General features: G+C 46.1%; 1 protein-coding gene across 1 annotated transcript in view; it reads right to left on the reverse strand.

The window, feature by feature from the left end:
* Positions 1–276, reverse strand: part of SIAH1 (siah E3 ubiquitin protein ligase 1) — a 27321-nt gene extending 27045 nt beyond the window's left edge. Inside the window, exon 1 of the mRNA XM_019809236.2 lies at positions 82–276. The gene's annotated coding sequence lies outside the window, so the exon portion shown is untranslated. The remainder of the gene's footprint in view (positions 1–81) is intronic.
* Between the last annotated feature and the right edge of the window lie 18831 nt (positions 277–19107).

Below are 19107 nucleotides of genomic sequence, written 5' to 3' on the forward strand. Positions count from 1 at the left end.
TGGCGGTTGGCGCTTCGGCTCCTCGGTTACCGTTGCCGCGACTAACAGCTCGCGCTCAACAAACGCGGGCACGTCACGTACTTGCCCGCAACTGTCTCCGCCCGGGAGAAGCTCGCGCTTGCGTGCCGCGTCAGGGAACTCTGGTCGCGCGCCCCCCGCGGGGCTTTGTTCCGCCGCCCGAGGGGTCTTCCTGCGCCCGCGCCTGCTATTTATGGCCCGTAGGGTCTGGTTTGCTGGTTTCACACAGCGCCTCCACCCGCCCTTCCCAACTCCACTCTTTTCCAAAGGGAAAGAAACCGGCTGCGGCGGCCACCGACCGGGACCCCACCCCAAAATGAGAAGTCCGAGTCCCTCCCTTAAGGTGGAGCTCTTCCGCGAGAGCGGGACAAGTTTCAAAGGCTTATTTTGGCTGACAAGTGGGTAGTATGGAAAGCACGCCTTTCTCCCACTGTGTCCTCGCTCATCTGGAAATCTCACTCATGGGACTCTGCGTTTTTTTTTTTTTTAACAAAAAATAAAAGGAAAATATCATTCCCAGTTCTTTGGTGGGTACAACGTATACATCTGAACAAACGCCAGTGTCTGAAACATCTACAAACTGGATTTCCATGATAAGAGCCTCCATAAAAATACTATGCTATGTGAAAACTTAAAAGGCACTTTTTATGAGATACTGCAAACCATCCCGGGAGTAGTCTTTCCGTTATCTCCAAACTCCTCGCCAATAGGAAAGCTTTTTGGCTGGTAAGTTTTTATGTAAACACTCCACTGAGAACACAAAATTTGAGCTCGAAAGTCAAAGACATAGAAAGTTATTTTAGGTACTGATGCAAGCGCTAATCTCTGGCTTCTCAACAGATCTGTTGAGTATTGTGTGTTGATACCTGTACTTCACAGCCTAATATTTTGCTTATTGTGGCTGCTGCCTTTCTCTGCAACCATTAGCACAGCCCGTGTTTCTCGAGGTTGGGAAAGTAAAAGACCACACGTGTTCTTACCTGCAAACTATTCTAATATGCTACTAGTATGCTGGTCCCCAAAGTCCGAGTCAGATGAAGAACTTGGGTGATTTATGTAGTTATTGGTGTTATATCATTCATTCCTTCAACAATAAATATCCACATAGCGATTCTAATACGTTCTGTCATACACTGTGCTTGGACATGCGTGGAGCTTACCTAGTCAGGGAGACATTCACTTAGTCAGGGAGACATTCATTTATTTATTCTTCTTTCATTTCACCAATGCCAGGCACAGTGCTAGGTTCTAAGAATACACAGCCGCTAGTCTGCCATTCAGAGTATATACAATCCAATGGGGTACACAAACATTAATCAATCTCATAAATATATCACTACCACTGTGAAAAATGTTACAAAAGAAAGAAAGAGGTGCCTGATGCCAAGAAGGTATATAACAGGCCAGATAGATAATATAGGATAGGTGACTGAGTAAGAACTGAAGATACGGAAGGAATTAACCAGGTTGCGGGTAAGTGGAAGACTTGAATAAGAGTGAAAAGCATTTCAGAGGAAAGCTTTGCATGGTAAGAAGCCTGCCCAGATGCAGGAACTGAAAATCAATCTCTACTGTGAGTTTTTTTTCCCTTGGGGGAGTAGGGAAGGGACTGAGGGGGCACAAGGCACAGGAATATGGTACAGACAATGATGAAATCAATGAGGTGCAGACAGAGATGGGCTTTGGGGGCCAAGGTATCCAAATTACGTAATGGACAATACTTCTCAGACGGGTGAGGCCAAGAAGGGATTCACTGGGGGATAAAGTTGGAACTGGGTCTTGGTAAGAGTTGTCCAGAAGAAGACAAAGGCTTTCCAAGCAGTGGTAACGTACGTGAAAGCACAGTCACACAAGAGAATGTCCAAGACTGAATGTGCTAGGGATGTAGTTGGCTGAGGAGATTTGCCAAAATGAGCGAAGGCTGACCAGGGAGGACACTTCTGTCTAGGCAAGAAATGAAGGCCTGAACCAGTAGGCAGCAATGAGCACGCTGAGGACAGTGTCGGAGAGACAGCTGCATCTGGAGTGAAATCAGTTGGACTTAGGGAGGAAAGGATGTGAAGAGTGAAGAGCTGAGGCATTACATCTTTCCAGGGTTAGGTTCTAAATTCTACCCATACAGAAAAATATAAGTGTAATCAAAATAACCCTTAAAAATCCTTTGAGGGGCGCCTCAGTGGCACAGCGGTTAAGCGTCTGCCTTCGCCTCAGGGCATGATCCTGGCGTTATGGGATCGAGCCCCACATCAGGCTCCTCTGCGATGAGCCTGCTTCTTCCTCTCCCACTCCCCCTGCTTGTGTTCCCTCTCTCGCTGGCTGTCTCTATCTCTGTTGAATAAATAAATAAAATCTTTAAAAAAAAAAATCCTTTGAATTGGCCATGAATTACAGTCTACATGATCTGTTTATTTAATCCCATATCAGGTATGGATGTATAAATGTCCAACAGTACTACACAAAATATAATTTTACAGCATTCCTAGTTACATTATTTAAACTGCAGTTTCCTCTCACATATTTTTGGAGGTTGGGGGAGTTATAAGGTTATAAGGTTTCACTCCAGTTTGGAGGTAACTTTCCCTTTTCACACGTGATGCATTGGGAATAGTCACGAGGCCTCATATTGGGTTGTACAGAACACAAGTGGTCACTTTCTGGCTCTAAGGGGGAAGAGCAGCACTGAACTACTGCTCCCCAGAACTTCTTGGCCTCTGCAAACGGTGCAATGGGCATTAACCAAAGAAAACTTACCAATGTGACAGAGTTCCAAACACCCTGCTTTGCCAGAATCAAATTTTTGCTCCTCCTATCCCTGTCCCTTCACTTATCCAACAGCATTTTGTCCATCTGAAAATAACAGAGTCTCACCTGACCCACTGCTGACAGGAGGGAAGTCACCTTATTAGCTGGTGGATTCTTTTAAGCTGCAGGGGTTCCCAGGACAAAGTGTTCCCTGGAGACACCAAACGCCAATCTCTAAGAGTTGAAGATTTTACGTCAGCCACTCAGAAGCAACTTCTGCCCCTGGAATTCTCACACTTGCCTTCCTTGATTTGGTTGGTGCTGGCTCTCAGCTAGAAGAGTCCAGATTACTTCTTCCTTCTCCTGCTTCCTGGTTATGCAAAACTAATCTTATTTAATTAATTTCATCTCCACTAATCTTAACCAGATTTAGGAAGGGTTCAGTCTGATTTAGTTCATTCCTGTTGGAGGTATGAAGGGAGGATAGGTGGGGCACGCACATCACTACTATAAATGTTAAACATTTGAAGGAAAATAGCCCAGTTGTGAAGTAATTAGGCATCCCTTTCTGAATAGAAAAATAGCTCACTTCCAGGACAGTTAATCTGTAGAAAGGCGTTTGGTAAACTGGAAAGCCACCCCCAATGGTGTTCTACTTGATGATATTTCGGGATGAGTGCTGGATATTTTAAGGCCATACGGGGAAAATATCTCAGGGTAGGGAGCCTTCCTGTCCCCCTCAAATCACATCAAATGACAATTCCATCTACTCCAAAGGGACATAAAGTGCTAGTCCCGTAGCTGACCCCTTGTAAGTGCTCTGGTGAAAGTAAAGAACTTGACCTTCCCTTTTTCCTACTTACGGATAAAGCAGACACTGATGACACATCTATACTTTGGGACCTTGTATGAATTCATAGTAACTTGATATTTCATATAGGTCAGAGACCAACTCACGGGCATCTTCTCAATGACAATTAGTCTTTTCATGATGCCTGGTGGGACTCTACCCGAGACTCTACTCTAGCAGGGGCAAGAAGTAGAATGGGTCCTGATTTTTAACAATTGAACCACGTTCAAAATTAGATATCATTATTTCCTTCACATGGGAATTCTCTAAAAATGCACACATGCACACACATTCTTCCTCACCACACACTCTCTTACGTGGCTATTTTTAAACTGTTCCACGAATTAAAAGCACCCAGAGACACCTGTCTAGCCAGATCTTTGGGCACACCAGTGTCCTTAATTTGAGAAACATGAATTTAGGGGCGCCTGGGTGGCTCAGTTGTTAAGCGTCTGCCTTCAGCTGGGGTCATGATTCCAGCATCTTGGGGTCTAGCCCCACATCAGGCTTCCTGCTCGGCGGGGAGCCTGCTTCTCCCTCTCCAGCTCCCCCGTACTTGTGTTCCCTCTCTTTCTATCTCATTCTGTCAAATAAATAAAATCTGAAAAAGAAAGAAAGAAGAAAGAACAAAAGAACGAAAGGAAGGAAGGAAGGAAAGAAGGAAGGAAGGAAGATGAATTCAGGGGTGCCTAGGTAGCTCAGTTGGTTGAATGACCAACTTTTATTTTTTCTTAAAGATTTTATTTATTTATTTGAGAGAGAGAGAGGCAGCGAGAGAGGGAACACAAGTAGGGGGAGTGTGAGAGGGAGAAACAGGCTTCCCGCTGAATAGGGAGTCCAATGCGGGGCTCGATCCCAGAACGCTGGGATCCTGAGCCAAAGGCAGACGCTTAACAACTAAGCCACCCAGGCGCCCCTGAATGACCAACTCTTGACTTCAGCTTGGGTTGTGATCTCAGGGTAGTGGGATCAAGCCCCGCTTCAGGCTCCATGCATGGAGATTCTCTCTCTCGAGACCTCTCTCTCTGCCCCTCCTCACCCCCAGCTCTCTCTCTAAAAAATAAAATTTTTTAAAAATTAAAAAGAACGAATTCAAGGGGCGCCTGGATGGCTCAGTCGGTTAAGTGTCTGACTTTTGATTTCAGCTCAGGTCATGATCCCAGGGTTGTGAGATCAAGCCCCTCACGCCGGGTGCGGAGCCCACTTAAGATTCTCACTCTCCCTCCACCCCTCCTCTCTCTCTCTCTCTAAAAAAAAAAAAGAAAAAGAAAAAAGAAAAGAAAGAAAAAAGAAACATGAGTTCAAACTATATATATTCAAATTACATCTATTTTGTATTATGTTATATATTAAATATGTCAGATACACAGACATATATTTATATATATTAGATATACTCCATATCGTCCCTCCAGTCAATGCTATAGTAACTTTCCAAATGCTCCCAAAAGCTCAAAGCTTTAGTCTCACTTAGCATAGCCTTCCCTCCCCCCAGTCACCAGTGCCCTTTTCCCAAAGCACAAACCTTGCCTTTGTTTAGTCCTTGTCCGACTGCTGCTCTAATTAGATTCCTGAATAGGTCTCTGCAATCCCTGAATTTTTGGAAGGCCCATATTTCAAATTTCTCTTCCATCAAGCCTCTACTAGTTCACTGACTCATTTGATGAATATGTTAGTGTCATTCAAGGCACAAGGCTGTCCTCCAAATAGTCCAAGCAAATTGTCCTTTGCATGGAATATATACAATCCCAGGTAACATGTCCAAGTTGGCAAAACTAGTTAAGATAGTAAAGATGTTTTCAAGTGTCTAACATCAATATAGTTGTTTTACAACAGACCAGTTCACAAGACCAAACCCATCACTCCTGGATCACTGATGGGCTGTTTGTTTCCAGGTAATCATAGATATCTCCTGCCCAGGAAACTATGGCTAACCACTCTTATGTTAGACCATCAATACCCATTTATCATTCAGCTTAGGTAGATAGCTCTGAGGACATTAGCATTTCCTTCCAAGCTTAGTTCTACTGCTAGCCAAACTGAGAACCTTTCTTGGCCTGAAACTGGGAGCCACTCCTCCCTCCCTGAATAGATTCCTATCAGCTTTGCAAAGGAAAGCAGGTCCCCAACATGTCAGACATGCCTGAAGCAGGGCAGAAACAATGTTTTCTTTATCAGACACACCTGTTGCCAGTCATTCACTGTCTGGGGTTAGTGAAGGTATTAAACAGCATCGAAAACAAATTCTGCCAAACATGGTGGAGAAGAAATTGGAGACACAGCATGAACATCCAAAAAGGTGCCTGGGACTAACAGTAGAAAGTTCCGAAAAGCCGAAATGGTCAGAAAATGCATTAGCCCACAACTGTCTTCTCCTTGAATTTAATCTGTTTCTTCAGGAAAAAGATTACATGCTAGACACTAAATTTTGCAAGAAGCTAAAAAAATCATGTAGGCTTGTATGCACCTGGTGGTCTGTGGGAGTAGCTGATATTAACAACTATTACTTTCCAAATGCCAGCCTTAAATCAATGAAATGCAATTAGTATATCAGTATAGTCCCAGTGCTTTGTCTCCAATCCCTGCTCACCTTCACCCCTTCTCCCTCTACCCCCCGCCGATACACACATAGTTTTTTCCAAGGATCCAAATCTTTTCTTTATAGTCACTAGGATTTATCCTTTTTAAAAATTATATGTTGAGCACCTGGTATGTGCTAGAGTACATACTATGCCTTTGGAAGGCAGAGGCATGACACATTCACCACTGTGTCCCCATCAAGGCCTAGCACAGTGCCTGGCACAGAGACAGCCCTCAAGAATTTGTTAAGCAAATGAAGAATATGAGACAAGGATGATGCCCATAAAAACTCTGGCTGCAGGGGCCTGGGTGTCTCAGTGGGTTGAATGTCTGCCTTCGGCTCAGGTCATGATCCCAGGGTCCTGGGATCGAGTCCCAAATCGGGCTCCCTGCTCAGCGGGGTATCTGCTTCTCTATCCCTCCCCCTGCTCATGCTCTCTCTCGCTCTCTCTCTCATATAAATAAAGTCTTAAAACAAAACAAAACAAAACCTCTGGTTGCCAACAGAATCTATTTACCATTTTTCTTGTCCATGTTTTCACTCCTTATTAGCAGGTATCCTTTCCTTCTTTCTTGGAAGAACTAGCATTTATTGCACTCCTCACATGCTTAAAGTACAGGTTACTTCATTTACCACTTAAAGTATGTATGAAGGGTACATTTTCCGGAGGAGGAAACTGAAACTCAAGAGAGGGTAAGTAATCTTTCCCAGGGCACGCACTAGTAAGTGGTAGAGTGAAAGTTAGCTTCCAGGTCCTCGGGGCTCCAAAGCCTTTGCTCTTTGCTCTGTACCTGTGTGTTTCAACTAAGTCAGCTGAGGGGTTTACACATGAATTCTTTTTAAATTCAGGATTTTCATTTTAATAATTTAAGAATTAATCAAAGTATGTGTTCTATTATCTCGACAATTACCTACAACTATCTATGTTAGTTAAATTAGGGGGCGCCTGGGTAGCGCAGTCGTTAAACGTCTGCCTTCGGCTCAGGGCGTGATCCTGGCATTCCGGGATCGAGTCCCACATTGGGCTTCTCCTCTGGGAGCCTGCTTCTTCCTCTCCCACTCCCCCTGCTTGTGTTCCCTCTCTTGCTGGCTGTCTCTCTGTCACATAAATAAATAAAAATCTTAAAAAAAAAAATTAAGGCGTGTGTATAACACGTAGGGGATAGTGGTGATTACTAGAAGCACTAAAATTGCAGAGGGCCACTAGGAGGGGGGCGAATCCCGATGAAGATGGGGTAGAGGAGAGGGAGACTGACTTCCCTTCGAATTATTATTTTTTAAAATGTTTTATTTATTTTTTTGAGAGTGGGGGGAGAGCGAGAGAGCATGAGCTGAAGGAGGAGCAGAGGGAGGAAGGAGAGGGACAAGCGGATTGTGCTGAGCGTGGAGCCCCACGTGGGGCTCAATCTCAGCACCCTAATATCATGACTTGAGCTGACGTCAAAAGTCGAATGCTCAACTGACTGAGCCACCCAGGAACCCCCTTTAGTCACCTATATCGTGCTGCTTTTATAATTAAAAGCAATGTCGACAACAGAAAGTCTTTAAGGACAAAGTCTGTGAGTTCTAGACAGTACTAAGTCAAAGACCCTAGGCAAGTAATTTAACCTTTCTGCCTCAGTTTGCTCATCTCTAATAAGAGACCTCTGTTCCGGGGTGGTTGTGAAGATTAAATGAGTGAATCCATGTGAATCATTTAGGACAGGGCCTGGCGGGGGTAGACAGAAAACGACAGAGAGGGCTTGGGGGATGGGCTCAGTGGCAGACAGAAAAACGGCCCCCCAAAGGCCCACAAGCTGATCTCCACAACTGTGACTGTGTCCCCTTACAGGACCAAAAGGACTCTGCAGGTGGGGGTTAAGTTGAGGATCTCGAGATGAGATTATCCTGGACTGTCCCAGTGGATCCAATATAATCACAAGGGCCTTTAAACAGGAAAGAGGCAAGCAGACAAGTCAGAGAGAAGGACAAGCGAGGACAGCAGCAGAAATCACAGTGGTGCTGGGAGAGAGCCTGAAGCCAGGAAATGCAGGCGGCCTCCAGAAAGCTGAAAAGGCAGGGAGACAGATTCTCCCCTGGAGCCTCCAGAAGGAACCAGCCCTGCCGACACCTTGGCGCAAACCCAGTGAGACTGATTTTAGACTTCTGACCTCCAGAACTGTAAGGAGATCCATTTGTGTTGTGTGAAGCCATTGAGTTCACAGTCATTGGCTACAGCACGTAGGGAGCTCCTATGGACACAAAAGTGTAAGCCCTCAGTCAATAAAGATGGAAAGAGAAGTGAGAGCCCACGGAGGAGGGCGCCCTTTCAAATATCACAGAACATCTGGAAACAAAGCAAAAAGACATCCCAGGGCAAATCTGCCAACAAAGTGAAAGCAGAAGGATGTCTGCCTGGTTTAGTTATGTTAAAATGGAAGAGGACATCAAAGCTCACTGAACTGCGAGTTTGCATGCATAGAATCTCACAGACTGTTCGCCCCTCGAGAGAAAGCAAACGCCCGTCTGCTAATATTTTAGTGAGACTGTCCCCACACATTTGAACAATTGATTCTTCGTAACTGTCTCTTTGGTAGTCAGTAAGAAACAGCGTCCTGCAGTTCACCTCTTCATCAACAGAAACACTGATAAACCCAGCTGACTTTCCAGCACGTGTCATGTGTATTCATAGACACATTTCTCCTCTTTCTTGTTCTTTCTTTCCTTTAATAAAAATGTAGCTTTCAAAGATACCCGGAGAAGAGCACCCAGGCTTACAACATTACCGCTTTAATGAGCCAAGAATTCTATTTTTTCCCTATTACACAGAACAATAATTCTTAACAGCTTAAACTTTCAAAGCACTTCACAAGCATTTAATTAATCCTCTCCACTGCCAAAGAGAAGGAAACTGATATTCATAGTATCTTATCCTGACATCCTTTAATTTGGCAAGACTTCCGCTGGCTTTGAAAAAGTGTCTGTACCACGAAGGTTATTTGGGCCACTGTTGCTTAATCGGTCCTTCTTACCTAATGAAATCTGCTAATCGGAGCGGTTTAAATTGCCGTCTCATCAGGGCTAGATGGGGCAGGGGGGGCTGCTCGGAGCCTGGAAGAGAAATGGCAGTGATTCCCTCAGAGAAATGACAAAGCTCGTCTGTACCGAACCTTCTAGATGTGGCTCGTGATTAAGGCCGATTGCCAATTGCTTCAGAGCCTGATTCACTCCGTGGAACTGGGGCACAATGTGTATCATGAGGCCCTTCTCAGACCTCTCTTGAGGCCCAGAGGCCACCAGCAGCTGAATTGCACTGTGCTCTTCGCTCAGCCTCTCGGATGCGTGGGAAGCTCTAGGAAGCCCTACTTTTCTCTCTGTTCAGGTCCACTTCCTGCCAAAGGTGTCGCGAATATAGACCAGCCATGCCACCTCACAGACCAAATCAGACTCTCTGCCAGACCCGTGCCCCCCACCCCAGGCCTTTCCCCTCTTCAGCCCCCCACCAGGCCTGCTCCATATACCACGTTGTGGACGAGCTGATCCCTTGCACTGCATTATGTCAGTTACGCAGGGACCAGAATAATGTCAAAGCCTATTTTCAATTCAAGGAAACAAAATTCAAGAAATGCTTTCTGAGTGTCTGCTGTGTGCCAGGCACTGTGGGAACCTAGCTAGATAAGGTCCCAGGCCTCAAGAACCTTGATTTTAAGTAAGATAAACAGCCAAATAACTCTAATACAATAATGGAGGTGCCAACAAGCTACAGCTGAGAGAAAGGGGCATGAAGAGAAGGAACAGAGGAGGCAAAATAGCATTTGTGGGGGTACAGAGGGATCACTGGCAGGTTTTTGACAGGGGTGGTCTTTAACGTGGCCCTTAAAGGATGTGATTTTAATGAGCATAATGGGAAGGTGTGATATCATGATATAAAAAGATGTATATAGTCTTTGTCCCTGACGGAAACTCCTGTGTTCTCGACCCTTCCATTCCTTACTCCACGTACCTCTCCATCTGGTTGTTCTTTCGTATCCTTTATAATAAGCTGGGAATGGTACGTACAGCACTTTCCTGAGTTCCGTGATCTATTTGAGCAAGTTATTGAACCTGAAAGGAGGGGTTGTGGGAACCCGCTACTTTGCAGACGAGTCAGATAGAAGTGTGGGTACCGTGGTATCTGAAAGGAGGGCATTCTTGGGGACTGAGCCCTTAAACCTATGAAATCTGATGTTGGATCCAGGTACTTAGCGTCAGAATCATATGAATTGTAGGACATCCAGCAGGTGTCTGGAGAGTTGAACTGGTTGTTGGTCTGGAAAAATCCCACACATTTGGTGTCAGAAGTATTGTCAGTAAAAACAACTCAGAGGGTGTATTCCAGACCAAGGGACTGGGGGAAATGTGCAGAGTGTGTGTGGTGAAACAGAAGCCCACTTTGGCTGGGCCCTCGAAGAGGTACAGCTGGACAGCTCGGCTGAACCAGACTGTTTAGCTTTATGGACAATAAACATCTATTGATGTGTTGCCCCAACTTATTCTTGTGCCACTGTCAGAATATTCTCCATATCCACGTACCATCTGTACTCTTCTTTACTTCACATCATTCTTAAACCAATGCACTGCTATGTAAATGTTTTTAAGATTTTATTTTTAGGTAATGTCTACACCCAACATGGGGCTCAAACTCACAACCCCAAGATCAAGAGTTGCATGCTCTACTGACTGAGCCAGCCAGGAGCCCTATGTAAATTTAATGAGCACTCTGTATAGGGGTCTATAAATGGCCCCACAGACCAAATCTACCCCAGCATCTATTTTTTTTTTTTGTATAGCCCACCAGCTAAGAACAGTTTTTACATTTTTAAATGGTTGGGGGAAAAAAATCAAAAGAAGAATATTACAGGACATGTGAAAACTACACAAAATCCAAATTTTCGTGCCCACTGATACAGGTTTTTTTCAGACACAGCATTACGCATTTATTCACATGTGGTCTATGGCTGCTTTCGTGCTATCAAAGCAGAGTTGAATAGTTGTGACATAGACCATGGGTGACCCGCCCAGTCTAACATATCTACTCTCTAGTCCTGTACAGAATATGTTTGCCAACCTGGGATATAGAGGAAATGCATTAACATATATACTTAGAAGTCCCGTCACTTGTTATAAACGAAAAGCAACTGGAACAAATCATTTTAAAAGAAAAGGAACACCAGCAGTCCACGCTCAGGTAACACCTTGGGGAAGCTCTGATTTGCTGAGCACCTGCTTTAAGGCAGGCACCTTTTGCTATAAGCACCTTTATATGGGCTGATAGCAGCTACAGTGTAGCCTGTGATTTAAGGTGAACGAGGGTAACACTTTATATACATTACTTCATTTAATCTTCAAGACACTTGATTGGAAATAATGCTGTGTCCCTTTAGGAGATAAGAAAACACAGGCTCACAGAGGTAGGGTAACTTGCCCAGGGTCACATCAGTAGTGACACATGTAAGATTTCATCTCCGGGCTTGGGATTTCAAGCCTATTGCTGGTTAAACGTCAAAGCCCATAACCTCACATACTGTGAGACCAGCAGTGCTAAGCTGAAGAGTCCATTGCTCTGTCTGTAACCAAGAGGAGCCCTTGAAAGTTTCTGAGCAGGGAGCGTAACATACTCAGAGCCCCTGGTGGACTAGCATGGTCTGGGCATGCGGAGCAGGAAGGATGGGACTGGGTACCCAGGAGACAGAGTGATTCGTAGGCTCTCATAGTCAGTTAGTGATGCTGTAGTAGGGGTAAAATCCAAAGGGCTTAGTGGCGAACTGGGTATGTGAGGTGAGAGAGGGAGAGGTCAGAGTACCCCAGTTTCTGACTGTCGGTGATTGAGGAAGAATGAACAGATGGCAGTAGGGGTGAGCTAAATGTGGACAGGGCAAGCTGAGTGGCCAGTGAGGTGTCCAGATGGAGAAATGCAGCAGACAGGAGGAATTTGGGAATGGAACCTGAGAGAGAAGTATGTTTTGGGGTATCATCTTCCTAGAGGGGGTGGTTAAAATCATGGGAGCCAATGAGCTGTTCAGGGGCAAGAGGATACAGAGAAACAAAAGGGCATCAGGGAATGTCCATGTTGGGAGAGCAGAAGGCATGAGAGGGACCAGCAGAGGAGAGAGATCAAGAGAGCAGAGGGGGAGGGCCCCTTGCAGGCACAGATCGCAGAACCTGGGGCTAACAACCAGGAGGGAAAGGGACTTCTAAGAATGCCGCAGATCTGTGTACTTCTGTGGCCAGAGAAAACAGGAGAAGCAATGTAGAGAGAAAATGGTTGACAGACTCAAAGACCCAAGATAAGCAAGAGATGATAGGGAAAAGAGCAGGGAGGAAGGGTAGCCTTTGCAAGGTCAGTCAGTGTGATGGTTTAAAACATATCTACAAATACACCTTCTTTCAAAAATCCTCCAGCCCTTCAGTGTGGGTTAGACCTGGTGACTTATTTCTAACAAATAAGACAAAAGCGATGGTGTGTCATTTCCAACACGGGGGGGGAGAATGGCATTTGGGGGTGCCCGGGTGGCTCCCCGGGGTTAAGCAACCGACTCTTGGTTTTGTTTCAGGTCACAATCTCAGGGTCATGAGATCGAGCCCCACATCAGGCTCCACAGTCAGCGTGGAGTCTGCTTGACATTCTGTCTCCCTGTCCCTCTGCCCCTCCCCCACTCTTTCTCTCAAATAAATACATTTTTACAAAAAGGCTTTTGTTTTCCTTCTTGTCCTCTCTTTTGGAGCACTTGCTCTAGGGGGTCCAGTCACTTTGGCATGAGAACACTCAAGTGACCCTCTGGAAAAGTCCAGCTGGTGAGCAACCAACAGCCAGCAAGGAATGGACACCTCCAGCCAACAGCTTTGTGAGTGAGCCGTCGGGTGACAGCAGCCCAAGCCCACAGGCTTGACTGCCACCTCACGACAGATCCTGAATCAGAACCACCCAGGTGAGGCACTCCCAGATTCCTGACCCACAGAAACTGTTTAATAATCTATGCGTGTTGTTCTAAGCTGCTAAGTTTGGGGTAACTTGAGAGACTCCCATAGATAATTAATAAAGTGAGTAATAGGAGCCTCTCGGCCAGGAACCACTAGGGTTTCCCCCTTTCCTAGAATATCTTAGAAACGTAAAACCTGGAGAGGCCTCAGGGACTCGTACTCCAGTTCTCCGGAGGGGAAAAGGCTCGGTGGCAGAGCGCGCAGAGACCCAGGTTGCCACATTCCACACACGAAGTGAAACATCTCTGCTCAGGGGCAAGGCTCTTCCTCCTCAGTGCCTTTGCCCATCTGGTCACCCCACAAATATTAAGTACCTACTTCATCTGGGCGCTGGCTGAATAGCATCGAGCAAGACAGACCTGTTCTCTGGAGTTTACACTTTAATGGAGAAAGACGGTGATGATACAAGCAAGCACATAAATAATTGCAGACAGCATTAGGGGTTCTGGAGAAAATAAAACAAGATGATGGGGACACTCCTGGGATGGGGGGCAGGGTGTGACTATAGGGAGGGAGTCAGCCATAGGCCTGCCCCCATGTCTAAGTATTTAGAAGTATAAATCAAGCTAACAGACTATTAGTGAAAATACGGTCTACTATCCAATGTGGAAAACATGCCCTCGGAAAGACCTGGAAGACCAAGTCTGAATTTAAAATCTGCTGACTTCCCAGAGTCCCACACCAGAACCCGGCAGCACAGAGCCAGCCAGCTTGACCTTTGGCACTCCCCCTGACCTCTTTCTCTCCCCACCTGTCTGTCCCCCACTCCACTCTGCCTCGGATCAAGGGGCCTCGCATGTGCCCATGTGGACACTGTGGCCCAGGATCCCAGCTGTGGCCTCACCCCGCTCCCAAACACACGCCTAAGCCGATGTTCTCTCGAGGTTCTGTCCACCCGCTGGAGGGCAGGCAGGGGGAGGGGCTGCCCAAGGCCTTAGGGCTAGTCCCAGGGCTGTTGAACAGGGATTCCAAGGTCCCACCAGCTGAAGTGTGGTCCAGAAGGGGGCTCCAGGTGGGCCCCTCTCCATGGCCCCTTAGCTGCCTCACACCTGAGGGGCATGGCCAGAGGAGGGGCCAAAACCTATTACAGGCAGAACATCATTTTCCTCCTGCTGCTGAAACCACCACACACCTCGTGGCTGAAAACAACACACGTTTATCGTCTTGTGGTTTTGTAGGTCAGAAGTCAGGGAGGCTCTCACGGGATTAAAATCAAGATGCTGGCAGGCGACATACCTTTCTGGAGGCTCTGGGAGAAAATCCATTTCCTTGCTCATTCAGGTTGTTGGCAGAATTCACTCCCTTGCAATTACAGGACTGAGATCCCCACTTCCTTGCCGTCTGGCACCTGAAGATCATTCCAGCCTTCTCTGTATTCCTGACCCATCAGAGAATCACAGACTAATCCGATTGTTAGCACTGGGAAGATGGCTTTGAGGAACCCGGGCCACCCTGCCACCCAAATAGACATAGATCCCACTTCAAGACAGCTTGAACTCACCCCAAGTTCTCCTAGCTCCCGCTTGCTACTTCCTTCCCCTCTACCCCATTGCATTCCCTATCAGGAAGGCACCTCTCTGCCCAGCCACCTCCTCATGTCTTTCACGCGCCAACCGAGAGACTGCCCTTTCTGGAAGATCTTCGCAGCTATGTCCCCTTTAGGCAGGCAGTAGGGACACAATGTGGCCAGCACCCCCTCACTTTTATTCTCCGTTAGATGTTTGGATGTTCTGTTCCGTCGCTGAACCGCACATGGATTGTGACTTCTCTGGTGTCCCCCACTGGAGACAGCAAAGGTGATTGAAACCTTTTCTGTGAAGGAAGGCAGGAAGGTAGGTATGGTGGAAAACAGAGAGGTGGGCCTTGACTCCAGAGCCCTGATGGTAACGTCAGATTGACTGGTGCTGTGCCTGTGTCTGCGTGGCCTGTGATGTTGCCCGAATCACAATGCAGGGCTGTGAGGTCATCTGTGCGACCAGGGCTGTGCCAAGACAGAGACTCTCTCTGGCGCCTTCACACATACCTTTAAAGGACGTTTTCTTCATCTTCGTTTTGTTTTGGGCACTTCCTTAGAATACGTATCCATGTTCCCTTGGAGTTCACACTTTCTTAGACTCCCTGAAGGGAAGTTACAGGATGAAAACAGACTAGGAACATAAAACCAGAGATCATTGTATTAGGGTTATCTTTAAGATTATTCCAGAATTTAAAAGGCACCAATTTGTAGATAATTCCTGGAACCCCTCTTGCTGGCTAAACATGCCAACCGAAATCATTTTCTAAACACAGAAATCAAAAAGCATTGGGTTCCTCTACCCGGTTTGGTTTCCTCTTCTAAGTAATAATGCAAACTTCTCCTGCCCACCCCGACATGACAGAATAAGAGTTAATGGGAAGCACAAAATGTTTGAGTGAAAAGGTATTGGGGGCGTTCAAGTCCCCGTGAGTTGTTAAATTTGGGGCCCAGGAAAGTGAGGTATTCATTTCGTGAAGAACTGAGTTCTTGCCACTGAACTTCGGTACTTGGTACTGGGTGCAGGGGTGGATAGGGAGAATTGTCAGGTTTCCAGATGTCCTTTGCCAGCTTGGTAAGTATCGCAAGACCTAAAGGCCATGGTAGAGAGCAGCCAGGCTGAGACATGAAGCAAAAGACCAGGGTGGGTAAGCACCTTGCTCAGCAGCTTCCAAATAATTTTTTGAGGTTTTTTTTTTTTTTTTTAAAGATTTCATTTTTTTTTTTTTTCAAAGTAACCTCTACACACGATGTAGGGCTGGAACTTACAGCCCCAAGATCAAGAGTCACTCGCTCCACTGAGCCAGCCAGGCGCCCCCATTTTTTGTGATTTTTTAAAACTATCATAACTACAGTGGGGTTTTTTTTTCCCTTGGAAAAAGTATAAGATCTGAGTGGTCACATTTTTCCCCCCGGGCATTAAGGAACAAGACAGACATTATGCATCTGGCACCCTTCAGGACCTTATCATTACAGCAACAGGGATGGGCAAGCATAGATTTCCTGACACCGAGGGCCTCGAAGTCAGTATAAGGATGAGCATTTGTGAAGCCCAGGTAGTGAAAAGAAAAAGAAAATCAATACTGTCCCCTCCTGCACCCTGGCCAGGGCGGCACAAAAGAGTCCATTAAACCAACTGACGCAGGCCCTGCTGGAGAGCTGACAGAACTCCCAGCTGGGTTAGGTTTCCCCACCTCCTTCCCTGGCTGGGGATCTCAGATAGCCTCCCTTCCCTCAGGGAGGCTGGGTCCCAGGGGCCCCAGGATGTGGGGCAAGGTAATGGCCAGGAGGCTGGAAGAGACCCCTTCAGCCCCGCCTCCTGAGACCTCAGGTTTCCCCTCTGTGAAGTGAAGATGTTGATCTAGAAACTTCTGCAGCTCGAATTCTTTGGGAATGAGGCAAATCTTTACCAAAAAAACAAAAAACAAAAAAAGTTCTCAGAAGACTTAAAATTTACTGTAGAGCTACCATGTGTCAGCTGCTTCTTATTAACTCATTTAATCCTCAAAACTCGAGTAGAGTTTGCCCATTTTATCAATTGTTTCTCCCATTTTATAAGTTAAGGAAATGAGGTTGGGGAAATGTAACTTGCTCAACTGGGGTCATTAGAGGGAGGCAGGCATACACCAGCCTTCCCCCTGAGGTCTGTCTGGGTCCAAAGTCCATTTCTTTACAGGACTCTGCTCCCCATCACATTTTATTTCTTTACTACTTTCTATTACGAGTCACCAGCCCTGGCAAACCTCCTAGAAATCACGGGTGAGGGCATTCTGCCCTCCTGGGAGGCCTTCAGAGTCTGGGCTTTGTTCTTTCGCAGACTTTGTTCTCCAACAACCTTGATCTCTGGGCCACTGCATCTCTTAACCTGCCTGAAAATATGGGTTGAGCCCTACGTTGGGCCAGGGACTGTGCTGAGCTGTTCACATGCTGCCATGACCCTCGTTACAACCCAGTGATATAGGTGCTGTGGTTATCCCCACTTCGCAGAACACAGAACAGACCTAGAGAAGTTACATTACGCGTCAGGTGGTGATCAGAATCCGGTGATCTCATCTATTAAGCTACAGAGCTGCCCTTTGATGAGACAAAAGGGTCAGTCCCCTAGCCCTCAGCTTGCTCCTCAGCCCAGACCAGCTCAATTATTCGAAAGCCCATGGTCCAGGAGTTGAGCATTTGAGGTCAGTTCAAGTCCTCTGTTCTCGTTATTTTCTGAATGCCCATTCTGCAAGTGCAGGGGGCACCATCTGCTTTCAGACAGAGGCCACAGCTTTTTGCCTCTCCACAAGGACTCACTGGAAATGAGGCTTTTTTGTTTTTTGTCTAGCCCATTCACGACCCTGAGGTCAAGACCTGAGCTGAGATCAAGAGTCAGACACTTAACCAGCTGAGCCACCCAGGGGCCCCTGGAAACTCAGTTTTTTAACTGACTTTGGCTGAGTGTTCCCATTACTCACATGGATGATCCGAAGTCTTAGACTCTAGATGGAGAAGATGCCCCTCTGAATAGCTATATTTCCAAGCGGCTTCTCACCGCACTAGAATCAAATCCAGACTCCTGCCCTATGTGATCTGGCCCTTGCCTCCCTCTCTTTCTCTTGATCTTCACATGACTGAATAGATCTGACTTCAGCTTTTCCCATGCCTTCAAAGAGCGCTTTTAATTTGTTAATTTATTTTATGACCACCTTAGACTTCCCTACCAAGGAGCACCCAGTAAATATTTTGATTTATTTGAATTTGCTGCCGTTTATTGGTTCTGATTTGTGTTGACTAACCCAAAGCATCAGCAGAAGTAGAACCCAACTTTTCAGAGACAATTTTCCATGGGTCTCTTGAATAGAACAGAGGCACAACTGCAGTTGCTCTGGACCGTTTTCAAGGATGTTGGTGTAGTGAACAGCCTGTGAAGATAGAGACAGGACCCCTCTCCAGAGCAAAGAGCAGGTTTGCCAACAGCCTTGGAAGACAGGGATAATGGCTCACTCTGGAGAGAGAGGTAATAGGCTTGCTGCCCATTATAAAAGATGTGGGTTCCCAAATACAGGCATCAGTGCAACTCACCGTGAAAACAGGTGCCGCCTAGGCTTCTTGACATCACCCCCTGGGAACGGGGCTCGGGGAACAGATACAGACGCTGCTGATACAAGATCCGCTGCTATTGCTGTGAGGAATAAAGTCCCTTGCCTCTGATCCAGGAGTCATGTCTGCTGCCAACACCCGTGAAACGGTGGCAGACTAACTAGTTGACTTGCTAGTAAGGGAAAGACCCAAACCTTTCCCAGTCCTTGACACCCACGGCCAAGTTCGCTTCAGGTGATGCAATTTTCCTTCACGCACGCTCCAGCACAGCACAAAATTTCAGCACCCTGAAGTCTATGCTCTTTCTGGGCTCTAAAATTGCCAAGGAGTTTATTTAGAAGTTGCTTATTTAGAAACATATTTATAACACTCTAAGGGAACCTCATTAGTATTGTGATGTTTATAAGTTTTGCAGTATCAAGATGTTGCCACTTTCATCATGATCAGAATGAAAGAGGAAAAAGCATGAAGCTTATTACTGTGCACCTTACACGATCTTTTTGTGACTTTGTGTTGGTTGACCTCACTACTCTCTGCTCGTGACACTGGACGGCACAGTGGGGATTCCCTTCCATGATCCTGAGTAACCTGAGGTTGGAGGGAGACTTCTGTTCCCACATTACATATTTGTATATTGCTACACTTTTTTACAATTAGTTATATGACGTTACAATTAAAGAGATTTTAGATATGAAAAATAAAACACAATTCATTATAATGGTAAAAGTAAGTTCCAATATCAAATAAAAAGAAAGAACGAATTCAGAGCCTGTTGAACATTTTGGATATTTGTCCTCTTTCCTCCCCTATTTTATTCTATTTATT

The sequence above is a fragment of the Ailuropoda melanoleuca genome, chromosome 12, assembly GCF_002007445.2.
Source record: "Ailuropoda melanoleuca isolate Jingjing chromosome 12, ASM200744v2, whole genome shotgun sequence".
Lineage (NCBI taxonomy): Eukaryota > Metazoa > Chordata > Mammalia > Carnivora > Ursidae > Ailuropoda > Ailuropoda melanoleuca.